This window comes from Electrona antarctica, assembly GCF_951216825.1.
Source record: "Electrona antarctica genome assembly, chromosome: 6".
NCBI classification, from domain to species: Eukaryota; Metazoa; Chordata; class Actinopteri; order Myctophiformes; family Myctophidae; genus Electrona; species Electrona antarctica.
The window spans coordinates 24,500,339-24,513,236 of NC_136811.1; the positions used below are offsets into that span (position 1 = coordinate 24,500,339).

At 43.5% G+C, this 12,898-nt stretch overlaps 2 protein-coding genes across 2 annotated transcripts in view; one reads left to right on the forward strand and one right to left on the reverse strand.

The window, feature by feature from the left end:
- Positions 1–12,898, reverse strand: part of LOC306925010 (aromatic-L-amino-acid decarboxylase-like) — a gene marked incomplete at both ends in the record, with an annotated part of 123,623 nt that overhangs the window by 15,717 nt on the left and 95,008 nt on the right. The gene's annotated exons all lie outside the window — the stretch shown is intronic.
- The window catches only part of LOC306925498 (aromatic-L-amino-acid decarboxylase-like), a 51,464-nt gene continuing 49,024 nt past the window's right edge, over positions 10,459–12,898 (forward strand). Inside the window, exon 1 of the mRNA XM_079504353.1 lies at positions 10,459–10,534. The gene's annotated coding sequence lies outside the window, so the exon portion shown is untranslated. The remainder of the gene's footprint in view (positions 10,535–12,898) is intronic.

Consider the following 12,898-nt stretch of genomic DNA (forward strand, 5'->3'; position numbering starts at 1 on the left):
TACCATAGTGTTATAATAATTTTGCCACCACATACCTTGCAACCGCCTCCAGAGTCCCCCGGGATATCATACCCCGATAGACCTCCTTCTTCAGTCGGACGGCTTCCCTTACCACCGCTGTTCACCGAGGGTTACCGCCCCTTGAGGCAACCGGGAGACCGTTCCAATCACACCACACCAATTATCTCTCTCATTAGCCACGTGTGCGTTGAAGTCCCCCAGTAAGACTATGGGAGAGTGGGTAAATGTATTTGTGTATTATACAGTGTATTTGCATTTTTAACTGTGTGTGTGTGTTTCATGATAGAGAGATGGACAGAGAGAGACATAGCGAGAAAGAGTGTGTGAATTTATTTGTGCATTATATATCTGTATTTTGAACTGTTTGTGTGTGTGTGCGCGCGGGCACGCGTGTGTGTGTGTGTGTGTGTGTGTGTGTGTGTGTGTGTGTGTGTGTATATTCAAGGCGTTGCCAGGGGAGATGGAGGTGCTCTTGCAGGAAAGGTGGGACTCCCGGCTCGACCTTTCTGTTCAGGTAAATTGTTACACTTTTGACCTCAAATAGGAGCGCATGATATCACATCTTAGCTGTTCTCGTTTTAACGTTAACGTTTTAATTTCAAGGATCCCCATAACTACAAATGGACAGGTAAGGTTTCATTTATACAAGCAGAGTTACAGAGGCTAAGGTAAGGTACCATATGGTACCATATGGAGCACCAACTGAAAGTTCCACGCTGCTGCGCGCTGCAGAGAGAACACAGAACACAACACACCAACAAATCATAATTCACCACACGGCGACACCTGGAAATTGAACAGTGATTTATCGGAATGCCGGACAGCGGACAGAACATCACCGTGCACCGTTAGACGTGCGTGCTGGTGCTGGCGAGGGTCTAATGCCGGCGGTGTAGGATAGGTACATTGACACTAATGCAGAAGGAGTGAGTGTGGCATTGTCTGGCAGCGTAATCAGCCGCGGCGTCACCGCAAATTCCCAACAACACCTGTGGCAGTGTTTCCTCTGCCACGGCAATGCTTCCTACTAATCTGCCACAGAGCGGCTGACTGACTGACTGGCAGTGGACCTGCTTCTGCCGCTGTTGCGTCACTCATAATAATGCATGTGTAGTAAATTGGCCCCCACTTATTATAGATGTTCAAAGTATGTAGGCAGTAGCCCAAGAGTCACCCATCCCTCTTGGAGAGAGAACAAGGTTCCGTACAATGTATCTAAGATGTTTTCTGCCCACAACCAATCATAAATACACATATTGCAGAACACACGCATCGCACCCACATATCATCGCAATACTGTTCACAAACTCCATGCCAATAGTGCCATAAATGGTTTGATACTAAGATACACAACGGTTATATAGGTCATATACAGTAGGTCATGCAGTTCAGGACCCAGGCTAACTTCTATGGTCTATCAATGGAAGGCCTAGCCACGTTGACTAATAAGAAGCACACATAGAGTACACAGGTCTGTCCCATGACTCTACACCAGGGGTGCCCAAAAGGTAGATCACAATCTTCCAGTAGATCACAAAGGTTGTGCAGGTAGACCACCTGACATGGCCCTAAAACATATATAATTTAAATAAAAATATATATAATTTGGCATCTGACACTTGAATTAAGGTGACTTGATTGATTGACATAAAAAATGGCCTGTTAACCCACAACAGAATACTTTGTTTTCAAGAGTGTTGAGCACAAATATCCATAGCATTAGAAAGTTACATACAAAAACAAAAACTATTTCCATTTCCCCCCTATATTTCCCATTCCAAGTGTGTTTGTCATGTTCTTTAAACTATTTTCAGCAATGAGATCCTATTTTTGGTGGGTAGATCTTGTTACGCTGGTCATTTGGAAAGTAGCTCTTAAGTCAAAAGAGTCTGGGCACCCCTGCTCTACACACAACACATGTAAACACACATATAGTATACAGGTCTATCTTGTGACTCTACACACAACGCCCGACATACAGTTAACAAACAAGACAGCACACATACAGTACAAAGGTGTATCTCATGATTTTACACACAACGCATGGCCTACATGTTGACACACACACATACACACCTGCATACAACATACACACATACACACACTCACATGCACATACAAGCACGCACACACACATTTCACTATCACACACACCCTAGGAACCGGATCAAATTTGGGCACACTGTTCAACAGAACACAAACCTTGTGCATCTTATTGTATGGGCATAGGCACCTGTATATATGCTGCCATGTCTTGTCTGTACTTTACCTTCAGAGGATCTACTGTTGTTGGTCACGATTGTCCTTTAATAAACACTAAATTCGAAATAAGGACGACGCCTTGGACTCTCTCTTCCTATATTCCTACTCCCAGGGATGTGCTGGGCCCATAATTCAGCCCGGGAAGTGGAGGTGCGGAGGTCCTCTAGGCGCGAGGCCAAAGGCCGTGTGCCGGCCGAAACTAAACACTGACGAAACTAAACACTGACGAATCAAGGGCGTGTGAGCGCATATTAGGTAACTTTAGGTCCTACAGTGACCTAAAATCATTGTCCATGGATGTCATGTCATGTCACCACCATCATGACTGGGGTCGACCAGTACAACTCTGTCTTTGTCTTTTTGAGCTGCTGCTGCTAATAATAATAATAATATAAAATGTATTTATTATAAACCAGAGTACTTAAATCACACACACACACACACACACACACACACACACACACACACACACACACACACACACACACACACACACACACACACACACACACACACACACATAAATGGTAAATGGTGCATTTATATAGCGCCTTTATCCAAGGCGCTTTACATAGATTGTGCATTACATTCACCCATTCACACACACATTGACCTAAAACCATTGTCCATGGATGTCATGTTTATACCTGCCACAGAAGACAGTGCTGCATTGTTTTACACAAAAGGGATTGTTTTAGTAAACAAAGTCCAGAAATTCTAGCTTGATCAAACCAAGTGATGAGACAACCATGGAAAAATCCCTAAGGCACACTCCACCTTAAAGGACAACTTTAGTTTTTTTCAACCAAGGTTCATGTTTTAGGTTGTTGTTAGAGAAAGTAAAAGATGAGTGTTAATTTCTTTTCATTTGCTGCTTTCTTTCGTTTTAGCGATTTTAGCTATATTTGACAGGGGGGTGGGGCATTCGAACATGTGGCTAAATATGTATTTCTTTACACAATTTTATACGAAAGAAAGCAGCAAATGAAAAAAATAATAACACTCATCTTTTACTTTCACTAATAACAACCTAAAACATGAACCTTGGTTGAAAAAAACTAAAGTTGTCCTTTAAGGTGAAAACAAGTATGATTGGTGCTATCTTTCTGTCTACACTCTTCTCTTAAAGTCCCAGTGCATCACATAACACCCAAACTCAACAACTGACTCGCAGTATAACAACATCCGGTTACATCAGGTTTGTGTCCACCGGTCTTCTCTTAAAGTCCCAGTGCATCACATAACACACACTCAGTGGAAGTAGTAAACAGGGAACAACATTAACTTAACAATTGGTACTGTACTGCAAGTAACATTGTGCTACATTCTAACACAATGAAAAAAGATTACGCATAACGTGAAGTATCTTTGTTTGCAAAGATACTTTGTAAACAAAGAAAAAAAAACATGTAATTTACACATCACTCATGATGGTCAAGAAGAGCTGCAGCATCTCTTGGAGACAACCCATAATCACTTCAAAGAAATACCTTTCCATGCTGCATGGTCTCAAATATAATATTGGTCAACAGAGATTGATGAGACCCTGCCCCCCAAATATCATGCATACATTATGGTGATTATTGTATAAAATCACAGAAAATATCGCACAAATAGCACAATGTGTTGCGAGTGCAACGCGTTATTAGTTGAGTGTTGCCGTTAATCCTGTCTGGTGTTTTTGTGTCTCAGAATACAGTTTCTTGGAACCAGCTATGGAGTCCCAGCCGACCCTGCCCGCACACTCAGGTACGTGTATGATAAATCATCATCATCATGATAATTGACCTATGAAATGGCAGCGTCTACATAATTTGACATCCCTCCATCATTATCTTAAATCAATTGGGAAACTGAAAGGGAAGTGAATTGTTTGAGGCAAGCATTTAAATTGTCCTTCTGCAATGAATATAACTGACCTTTGATTAAGAAAACATAAAATGAGATCATAAAAGCCCCTGCCAAAATCCACCGGCTTTGACCACCAAATTGCAACAAATGCTAAATAGCCTAATGAGAGATCTAATTCTGTATAATGAGTAATTATTAATTAATTACTTTTGTAATTTACTCAAGTGAAAATGTTAAGGACAGGACTTTTACTGGTAACAGATAAGCTATTTCTACATTGTGGTATTGCTACTTTTACTTAAAAAAGAAAAGAAAAAAAAGAAATCTGATTACTTCTTCCACCACTGTTTGACATACACTTACACAGACTTCCTCGACTAATGAATCATCCCATAACTCCAGATCCAGGGAGATAGCATCAATGGAGCCCCATACAGTGACTCTCTACTGGGCTGTGAGACGGTGAGCATCTCCGCCCCTCCACCACTTCTCCTACCCCTTATGAGGGCTGACGGCCGGAACAGCCTGACTCTGCATCCCCCCTGTATGGAGCCAACTGTCTGCCCACCCAGCCAGCTAAAGGTACAACGACCTTTAATCTATAGTGTGTAGGCAGAGAATACTAGAACCAACAACCCCTGCCTCATATACAGTATACCCACCAGAGTGTGTGTGTGTGTGTGTGTGTGTGTGTGTGTGTGTGTGTGTGTGTGTGTGTGTGTGTGTGTGTGTGTGTGTGTGTGATTGGTGGCAGGCAGTATTGTTTGGCAGGACAGATGCTCAGATAACTCTGACAGAACAAGCTCGACTGTACCTGGACACATACCCAGTTGCACCTGAGGAAGCAGTAATCTGTATAAAAACTGACGACATATAATGCGTTTTTTTTTGCGTCAGGCAGAAGAGAGCCGGCGGGGCTTTTTGGATATTTCAGTCTAATTTTGGCGGTTGGTGGTTAGTTTGATTTTTTCGGCGACACGGCGTTCGTCTACAGCGGGAAGAAGTGGTCTTCTCAACGGCGGGAATGGACGACGGCGGCGCAAGCGGTGCGCTCCGGAGCTCCGATGTGAACGGCGACCTGGACTCGGCGACGGACATGGGAGTGCGGCAGGCCTCTACAGCGCGTCGACAGGGAACGTGCTTCTCTTCACGTCTCGGCGGGGAGCAGCGGATCTCCTACCAGAGGGGCGGCGATGCTCAGCGGCGATTCGTGGGGGATCCTTGGCTTCATCTACTCGGCGAGGCGAGGCAGTTGCTACGGGCTACGGTCTGCTTTGGTGACCATATGCGGTTCTCGTGAATTCGCTTTTGTCAGTCATGTGTTGTGATTCATGACTGAAGGGAGGAGGAGGTGTGTAGAATTCATTTCGAAATGGACAAGAGGACAGTGTCAAACAGCGGCCGTGTAATATGCAATGTACTGATCACACATTTGCAGACGACACGGGCCGAATAAGAAGACATCTCCGTGGCGGCGCGTCGAGGAACTGCAGCCTTGACTGCCCGTGTGTGGTGACTGATGGACAAAGAGGTTATAGGTATTGTTGTGAAAGTGATTTTAATTGCATACTAGACAAATTGGAAGAGAAGATATATTGTTTTCAACATGAATTAGTAGGCATTATGTTGATTGTATGTTTTTGTCGTATAATTTGATAAGTTGAGTCATGAGTAGCCTACTTATGGAACAATGAGGTAATTTCCTAGAGACGTGTAGAGAATATTAGTTGAATATCGCTTAGACTCTGGCCTGTTAACGTATTTTTACCTGCGTTATCAACTGGACGTGATGCGTAGTACTACCTTAGTAGAGCAGAATTTTATTTCAAGCATTATAAACGTATATGTTATAGCATGTCCTAAATTAAGCAGTGTAGTATAGGATGTTTTTTCGCTTTATAGTGGTGTCTAATATTTAATGCGTTGGTTAGCAGGGTTGGGCCTGGCGGTCCCAAGCCATAAACACGCCCGATCTCGCTTATTTGTAATCAATCAACATTTCAGATTAGATTTTAATAGAACACTAAAAGATTCTACTTAGGCTGAACCGAAATTTAGTTATGTGTAAAGTATGTAATGAGAATTGCCTGAAGAAGTTATGTAACCTTGATTCCGTTTGTCTCTGTAACCATTTGAATTCTAATGTAATTGTTTGTTTGTCTTAGGCCTATTTGTTGTTTTTAATTTTATCTTTTCTTAGTGTCAAGGGAGGTCCAAATGTGGTTCCTTTTATTTTGTGATAAACGTGTAGTACGTTTAGCAAGGGAGGAATGTGGTATATTTTGGAACCACATTTCATTAATATCGCTTAATAATGTTAAACTATAGACAGACTAAATTCACATCTAAAATAGTAAGCCTGATAATACTATGGTCTCACCTACAGGACCAAAAGGCTAGACATTCAGTCACCATTCTTCACAGCTGGCACCTATGCTAAATAGCTAGGCCTACTTTGATCTAGGAGCATTCAGACCAGAGGTCTCCTGTTGTGCCTCCTAGCCCTGTCCTTCCTGGTGACCATTACCTTATTTAGACATGACCATTTGGTATAGGGGGGTAGGGTAACCTGAGACCACCTTTGCATTTCCTGTTCTTGTCTCTGTATCTGTATAAGGTCTACTGAAAATGCTTGTGTTAGTGTGTGTGTTAGTCTAGAAGCCGAGAGGCTGAAGGATCCATGGGGCTCTGTCCCCATGGCTGATGCTGTACTGAACTCTGAAAATAAAATGGAACTCCGAAACCTTCATTCATCTGTCTGCCTCCGCGTTTATCCTGAGTACTTTGCCTAAGTATTAGAGGTTTGTTCATGAGCTTTACAGAGAGGAAAAGCAGTCTCTCTTTGGAGTTTTTATACTTCAGCAGCACAGACAACCAGTGCATTGACACTGAGGGTCACAGCAACAACTCAGCACAAACTGAGGTGGACAACAGGGACATGAGGCCATCTAAGCAACGGCCAGATGACAGCGACACTCAAAGCTCTGTTAAGAGGGAGCTGGAACGGGTACGTTGCCTGAAAGAGGACTTGACCAGTGAATTAAGGACACAAAGACAGTCTATGCGTGCCATAGAAACACGGTTGAGTGAAATTCTGATGAAAGAGGCACATTTGATCCTCGATTTGGGTGACCTGCAGGATGAGGCTGCCACAGGCTGCCACAGAGACAGTTCACGTGGAGGTGATGACGTCTACAGAAGGGCAGCCCGCCCTGGCGCGGACATGAACATTGACTCTGATTCTGACTCTCTTTCTGATGACTATGGCGAGGACGTTAGGCCTACACAGACCGACCGGAGGAAAAGGATTCAAAGTCATGGGAGGACAAGTGGGAGTAAGAGGACGAGGAAAGAGGACTTCAACGAAAGCGAACAAGAGGAGGTGATGATTGTGCCCATTAAAATACTGCCTGTGGTTGTCCGAGGACAGAATCTTGACTACAGACCATGGTCTAATATGGACATGACGGACTTGGTGACAAAGTTGCCGCCACTGCAGGAGGGGGCTTACGCATGGATGGCCAAACTCGACGTACTTATGGTGGGTTCTCAGCTAACCGTAGGGGATATGAAACAATTATTAGCACACCTTGTGGGTATGCAGAAGTTGAATAGCCTCCTGATCCGTGTGGGAATGCAGGCTTATGTCAACACCGCTGTAGGAGACGCAGATTTGTATGTGGGACACAAGGGGTTCCTGGATCGTGCACTAAGGGAACTTTACCCCACAGACCTCAATCCTGACAGGATTTTGATTGACTCTTTGGCTGACAACGAGAATCCACGCTCATATGTAGCCCGTGTGCACCAGACGTGGATGGATGTAACGGGGAACGATGCCAGCCGTTCAGGTCACGAGCGGGCCCTGGTTAGGGACAAGATTCTGAAAGGTTTGCCCTGGTCCGTGCAGACTAAATTAGAGGAGGTGGTCTCCCTTTCAACCCTGCCTTTGGAGACCTACACAGACCATATTGTTCAATGCGTCGACCTGTTCCGGAAAAAACAGGAGTCCGAAATACTCAAAGCTTTGGACCTTGTTCGACAAATGAATGAGAACACGGTGTCACTACAAGCAGAAAAGCTGAAAAAGATTCAAGAAGAGAGACTTGTCCAGCCAGAAGTTGCACCTTTTCAGCAGCAGCAGTCAGAAGTGCTGCCATGGAGAATGAGGGCATCACCAAGTCAACAACAGGTGTCATCCTATCAATGGGCTGCACCATGGGGAGTACAGCCGTATTCTTCAAAGCAAGGATATATTTCGAGACTGAACGGAGTTTGCCATAACTGTGGTACATTTGGTCATTTTTCTGGACAGTGTGACCAGGGACCACAGCGAGAGACTCTGAGAGGCTGCACGCTGAGACGCCCCTCTCTGTGCTGTTGAAAGCACATGGCTTTTGATCACTTTGACACTTTGAGGTTTAGTTTAGGGAAAGAAAGACTCTAATGAAAAGGGGTACTTCAGTTTAGGAATGAAAAGATTTTGGTTGATTTGTTTAAAAATAATAGTTAATGGTAATAATATGAGTTCATTTTAGATAACTTCCTTAAGTATAACAGTGAAATCCAATTAAAAAATGAGAATTATATTCTAGTTAGTAATACAAATGTTGTTTAATTGTTAGTTAAAATAGGCCTACATTAGGATAATAAGTTAACGTCAGAAAATGTGAGTGAGTTGGTATTGGAACCTGTATACACATGCACTAAATTGACTCATCTGTCTGGGGTGGCAGGTGTTCACAGGGTTCGCCTTTGTGTGCTTGTTTATATGGGTGGAACAGACCAAAGTACTGAACATTACCAAATACTAAAACAGGATGAAGTAACCCGTAGGCTTTAGGTTATTGAGTAATATATTGCAGAAAATGTTGAACTGATGGAGTCAGTATAATGTTACTATGTTAATAGTCACATATTGAGACAGATTGAAACTCACCATGAGTATTACATGTTAGTTCTTAGTTTGTGTGCAACTTTCCGAATCAGGAGTCGGATGGATGGTTTCTGCAGGACCATTCATCTGTCCATTAATATTCCATGCAAGTTGCTCACTAACTAAGAAGGGGGGGAGAAGGGATTGATGTCTATACAGGTACAGGGATCAGCCTATCTCACCCTCTCCCTTGCTCAGCTGCCAGGGGGGAGGGGGGGGGCAGAGGTGTAATTAGCCTAGGAACAGTTCACTTGAATTTACAGAAGCTGGGTGTGACAACAAACAGCTTCGGACTGATAGGGTCATTGTCTAACAGATGCCAAATAACATAGCTTTTGATTTTGTTCTTCTGTTTTAGGTTTGATCATACTAGTTTTATTTTGAGTTTTTGTGTTAACTGTTTCAGTTTCTGAATAGTGTCCAGGGGGGAAGAGGTACCTACAAAAGGGGATTCAGTTTAATTTGAACATTTGGGGATTTTTGGGGAAAAAGGAAAAAAGTGAACATTTTTTGGAAAATTAATATTTTGGGCAAAAGTTATGATTCATATGTTATACTAATAGTATTAAGGACTATTAGTAGGGGGGAATATGTGGTGTATTATGAATCATAACATGTGCATTACTACATGGTTAGTCACAATTGTACATATAACTTTAACTTCTGCAGTCTGATCTCACTCCGGTGTCTCACCAAAGTGACCCACTAGAACTAAAGGCTATCTGTGGGTAGGGTCAGCGACCACAGCCTTGCCTTACGGCAGCTGTAGAAATACCTAGGCTATTCAGGAAGACCACCTGGGGCTTCCTGGTTGACCTGGGCCAATCTTTATGATAGGAGGCTACAGTTAGGCATTCTATTATTATAGTGCCTGTCACAGGTGGTGGTCTTTGACTTAACTGACACACACACACACACACACACACACACACACACACACACACACACACACAGTGACACCCACATGTTAGAATTGTATAAGATGGGACACAGGAGAGTTGGGAGGGGAAGGTTGGTTGGTTGGTTGGAGGAGAACGGAGAGGACAGGCTTGGCCTGGCCTGAATGCTGTATGGACTTGATGACTTGATGCGTGTAACTTGATGTAACTATGGGATATGCCTTGATTGAATAAAAGAAGGACTTTGCCTGGACATCGCGACTCACTTCATGCTATATTAAGGAAAATAAGGTTATAATCCACGGACCTGTTTAAGGATAGATTCCTCAACATGTTTAATTAAATTGAAATACTAAGTTCAATGAAATCAGCTTTATGGGTTGCCATTCATCATTGGATATTTGATTAACTTTAACCCACTTTAGTATAGAGTGTAGTAGTGGCTCAGTACAGCATAGGCTACTGTAGACTAGGGTGGAATCAGAAGGTTCCTGGTTTGTTCCCCGGCTCCTCCAGGCTGCGTGTCAAAATGTGTTCGGCTCCCGATCATCCTCCCAATGTGCAGGTTGGTGCCTACCAGTATGTGGTTTCCTGACAGTGTGAGTGTGTGAATGGGTGAATGTAATGCACATTGTGAAGTGCTTTGGAGGAAGACTCTAGTATAGCCTATATAATTTACCATTTAAACCATTTACCATTTTTAAAACCTTGTCCACTGTAAATTAAGTGCTGCTGGCTACACATTTTCAGTAACTCTCATGTATCAATCTACTGGGATATGTTTAACATTTGAACATTATAACATTTAGTTTGCGGTCCATGTTGTCATTGGACCACAATGGAAACAAGCTTTTTAGTGATATATCCATTATGCCACTGTTAATGGTGTTATTTAATTGTTGCCAATTAAGTATTATTTTCTCTTAACTGTACTTTAGACAATATTTTAGGAATTTCCCATTTCCGACAAAAAACTGAAAATAAAATGTAATGAATTTGGTGTTTAATTGTATACCCTTCAGACCTATGTAGTGTCTTGCCATTATTTGTCGTATATTGAGTGTCCAGGAAGCACTTTTGACCCTGTTGTATAAATGATTGGAGAGGCCAGGCATGTCCTTATTTCTGTATCATTTTATTAAGGACAAAGCTTAGTTACCAAATTCATGATCAGTCAACTCCAGAGCCATCCTAGAGCAGTCCCATCATAGCTGTCCCCGATCTCATCTGGAACCTGGCTATAGATCTCACTCTGACTGACTGGATTCTCGACTGACCTCTCTGACTGGATTCTGTGGTTTCTCCCTGGATTCTGGATCTCCGCACATTTGAGACCCTCTTTATAATTCTCCCAAATAGTGCATGTAGGGTGTGCACCCCAAAGCCCTTGTATGTGTGTACGCACGTGCATGTGCGTCCCCAAATGTCTGCTAGACCACCGCATATACTAAGTAGATGGTCACTTCTATAGATTATTAACACAATGGTATCCACGGTTCAATTCAATAGCCTTTACAATTTCATAGCAGACCTTTTCAACTGATCACATAGGCCCTTCTTGGAATGTGGCTGTGGGCCAGCTAATATCAGACTCAGATCTCACATGCAGAAACTCAGTCAGTGAAGGTTTGTTGTGCACAAACAGTATGACATTATACAACATTATATGGATATTTCATCGTAATGTGGCTCTGTAATATACGACACCTATCATACATTACTGTACAGTAATAAAAAGAAGAGTCTCAGGAAAAGATTAGCTGAGGATTTATGCACACATTAGTGATATACTTACTCATGCTAGAACTGATACTTCATCCATATACATTAGACCTATGTTTAGATCAATATTATGTCTGTGTAAGGGCGCGTTAGGAAATAGCGCACTAATAGGCGAGTGCGCTCCGGTGCGGTATTTCCGAACGCACCCTAAGTATACTATAACATTTGCATGTATGTACACAATACAATCTAGTGTCAATTTAACACCGCAGAGGGGGGGGGGGGGGTGTGTGTGTGTGTGTGTGTGTGTGTGTGTGTGTGTGTGTTGCGCACGCACGAGGGTGGCAGCACGGAGGTGAAGCACCGCAGAACGCCAATGTTGTTTTTATGAAATATTAACAACCGCACCCGTTGTAACTACCACCGTTAATGTAGTAGGTGCATATTCGAGATGCATTTGCAATTGCTGTGGATTATGTGCTTGATCGCGACGATCAAGCGTGGGTACAAGGAGGCTCTACTCACCGGTAGAATCTACCAACAGCCACGGCCCCTCCCGCGAACATTTACCGTAGCCCGTCTCCGGACCCCCCGGGTTGAGCTCCTTTGGACCTACCGCGTAGGGTCCGGTATCACCGGCTTCAAGCGACATGGGATGCAATCTGATTTACCCTGACTTACCCCTCTGCTGCGGTGTGGGTGTCACGCTGACATATTCAAAAAGAAGCATATGAACGCTATAGGAGACAACGAACCTTCTGACCCCCCCCCCGCGAACGGCTCAGAAGCCGTTAAGTATTTTTAATGTTTGTACGACCGTTTTGGCAGCTCTGAAATTCTCTCTTCGGTCCCTCCTTGTTGACATCTCGGTTGGCTAGCTGCGCCTACGAGGCGCGTAGGGAGGCGCAGCTAGCCAACCGAGAGGCTGGAGGCGGTACAATGGGATGTCAACAAGAGAGAATTTCAGAGCTGCCAAAACGGTCGTACAAACATTAAAAATACTTAACGGCTTCTGAGCCGTTCGCGGGGGGGGTCAGAAGGTTCGTTGTCTCCTATAGCGTTCATATGCTTCTTTTTGAATATGTCAGCGTGACACCCACACCGCAGCAGAGGGGTAAGTCAGGGTAAATCAGATTGCATCCCATGTCGCTTGAAGCCGGTGATACCGGACCCTACGCGGTAGGTCCAAAAGAGCTCAACCCGGGGG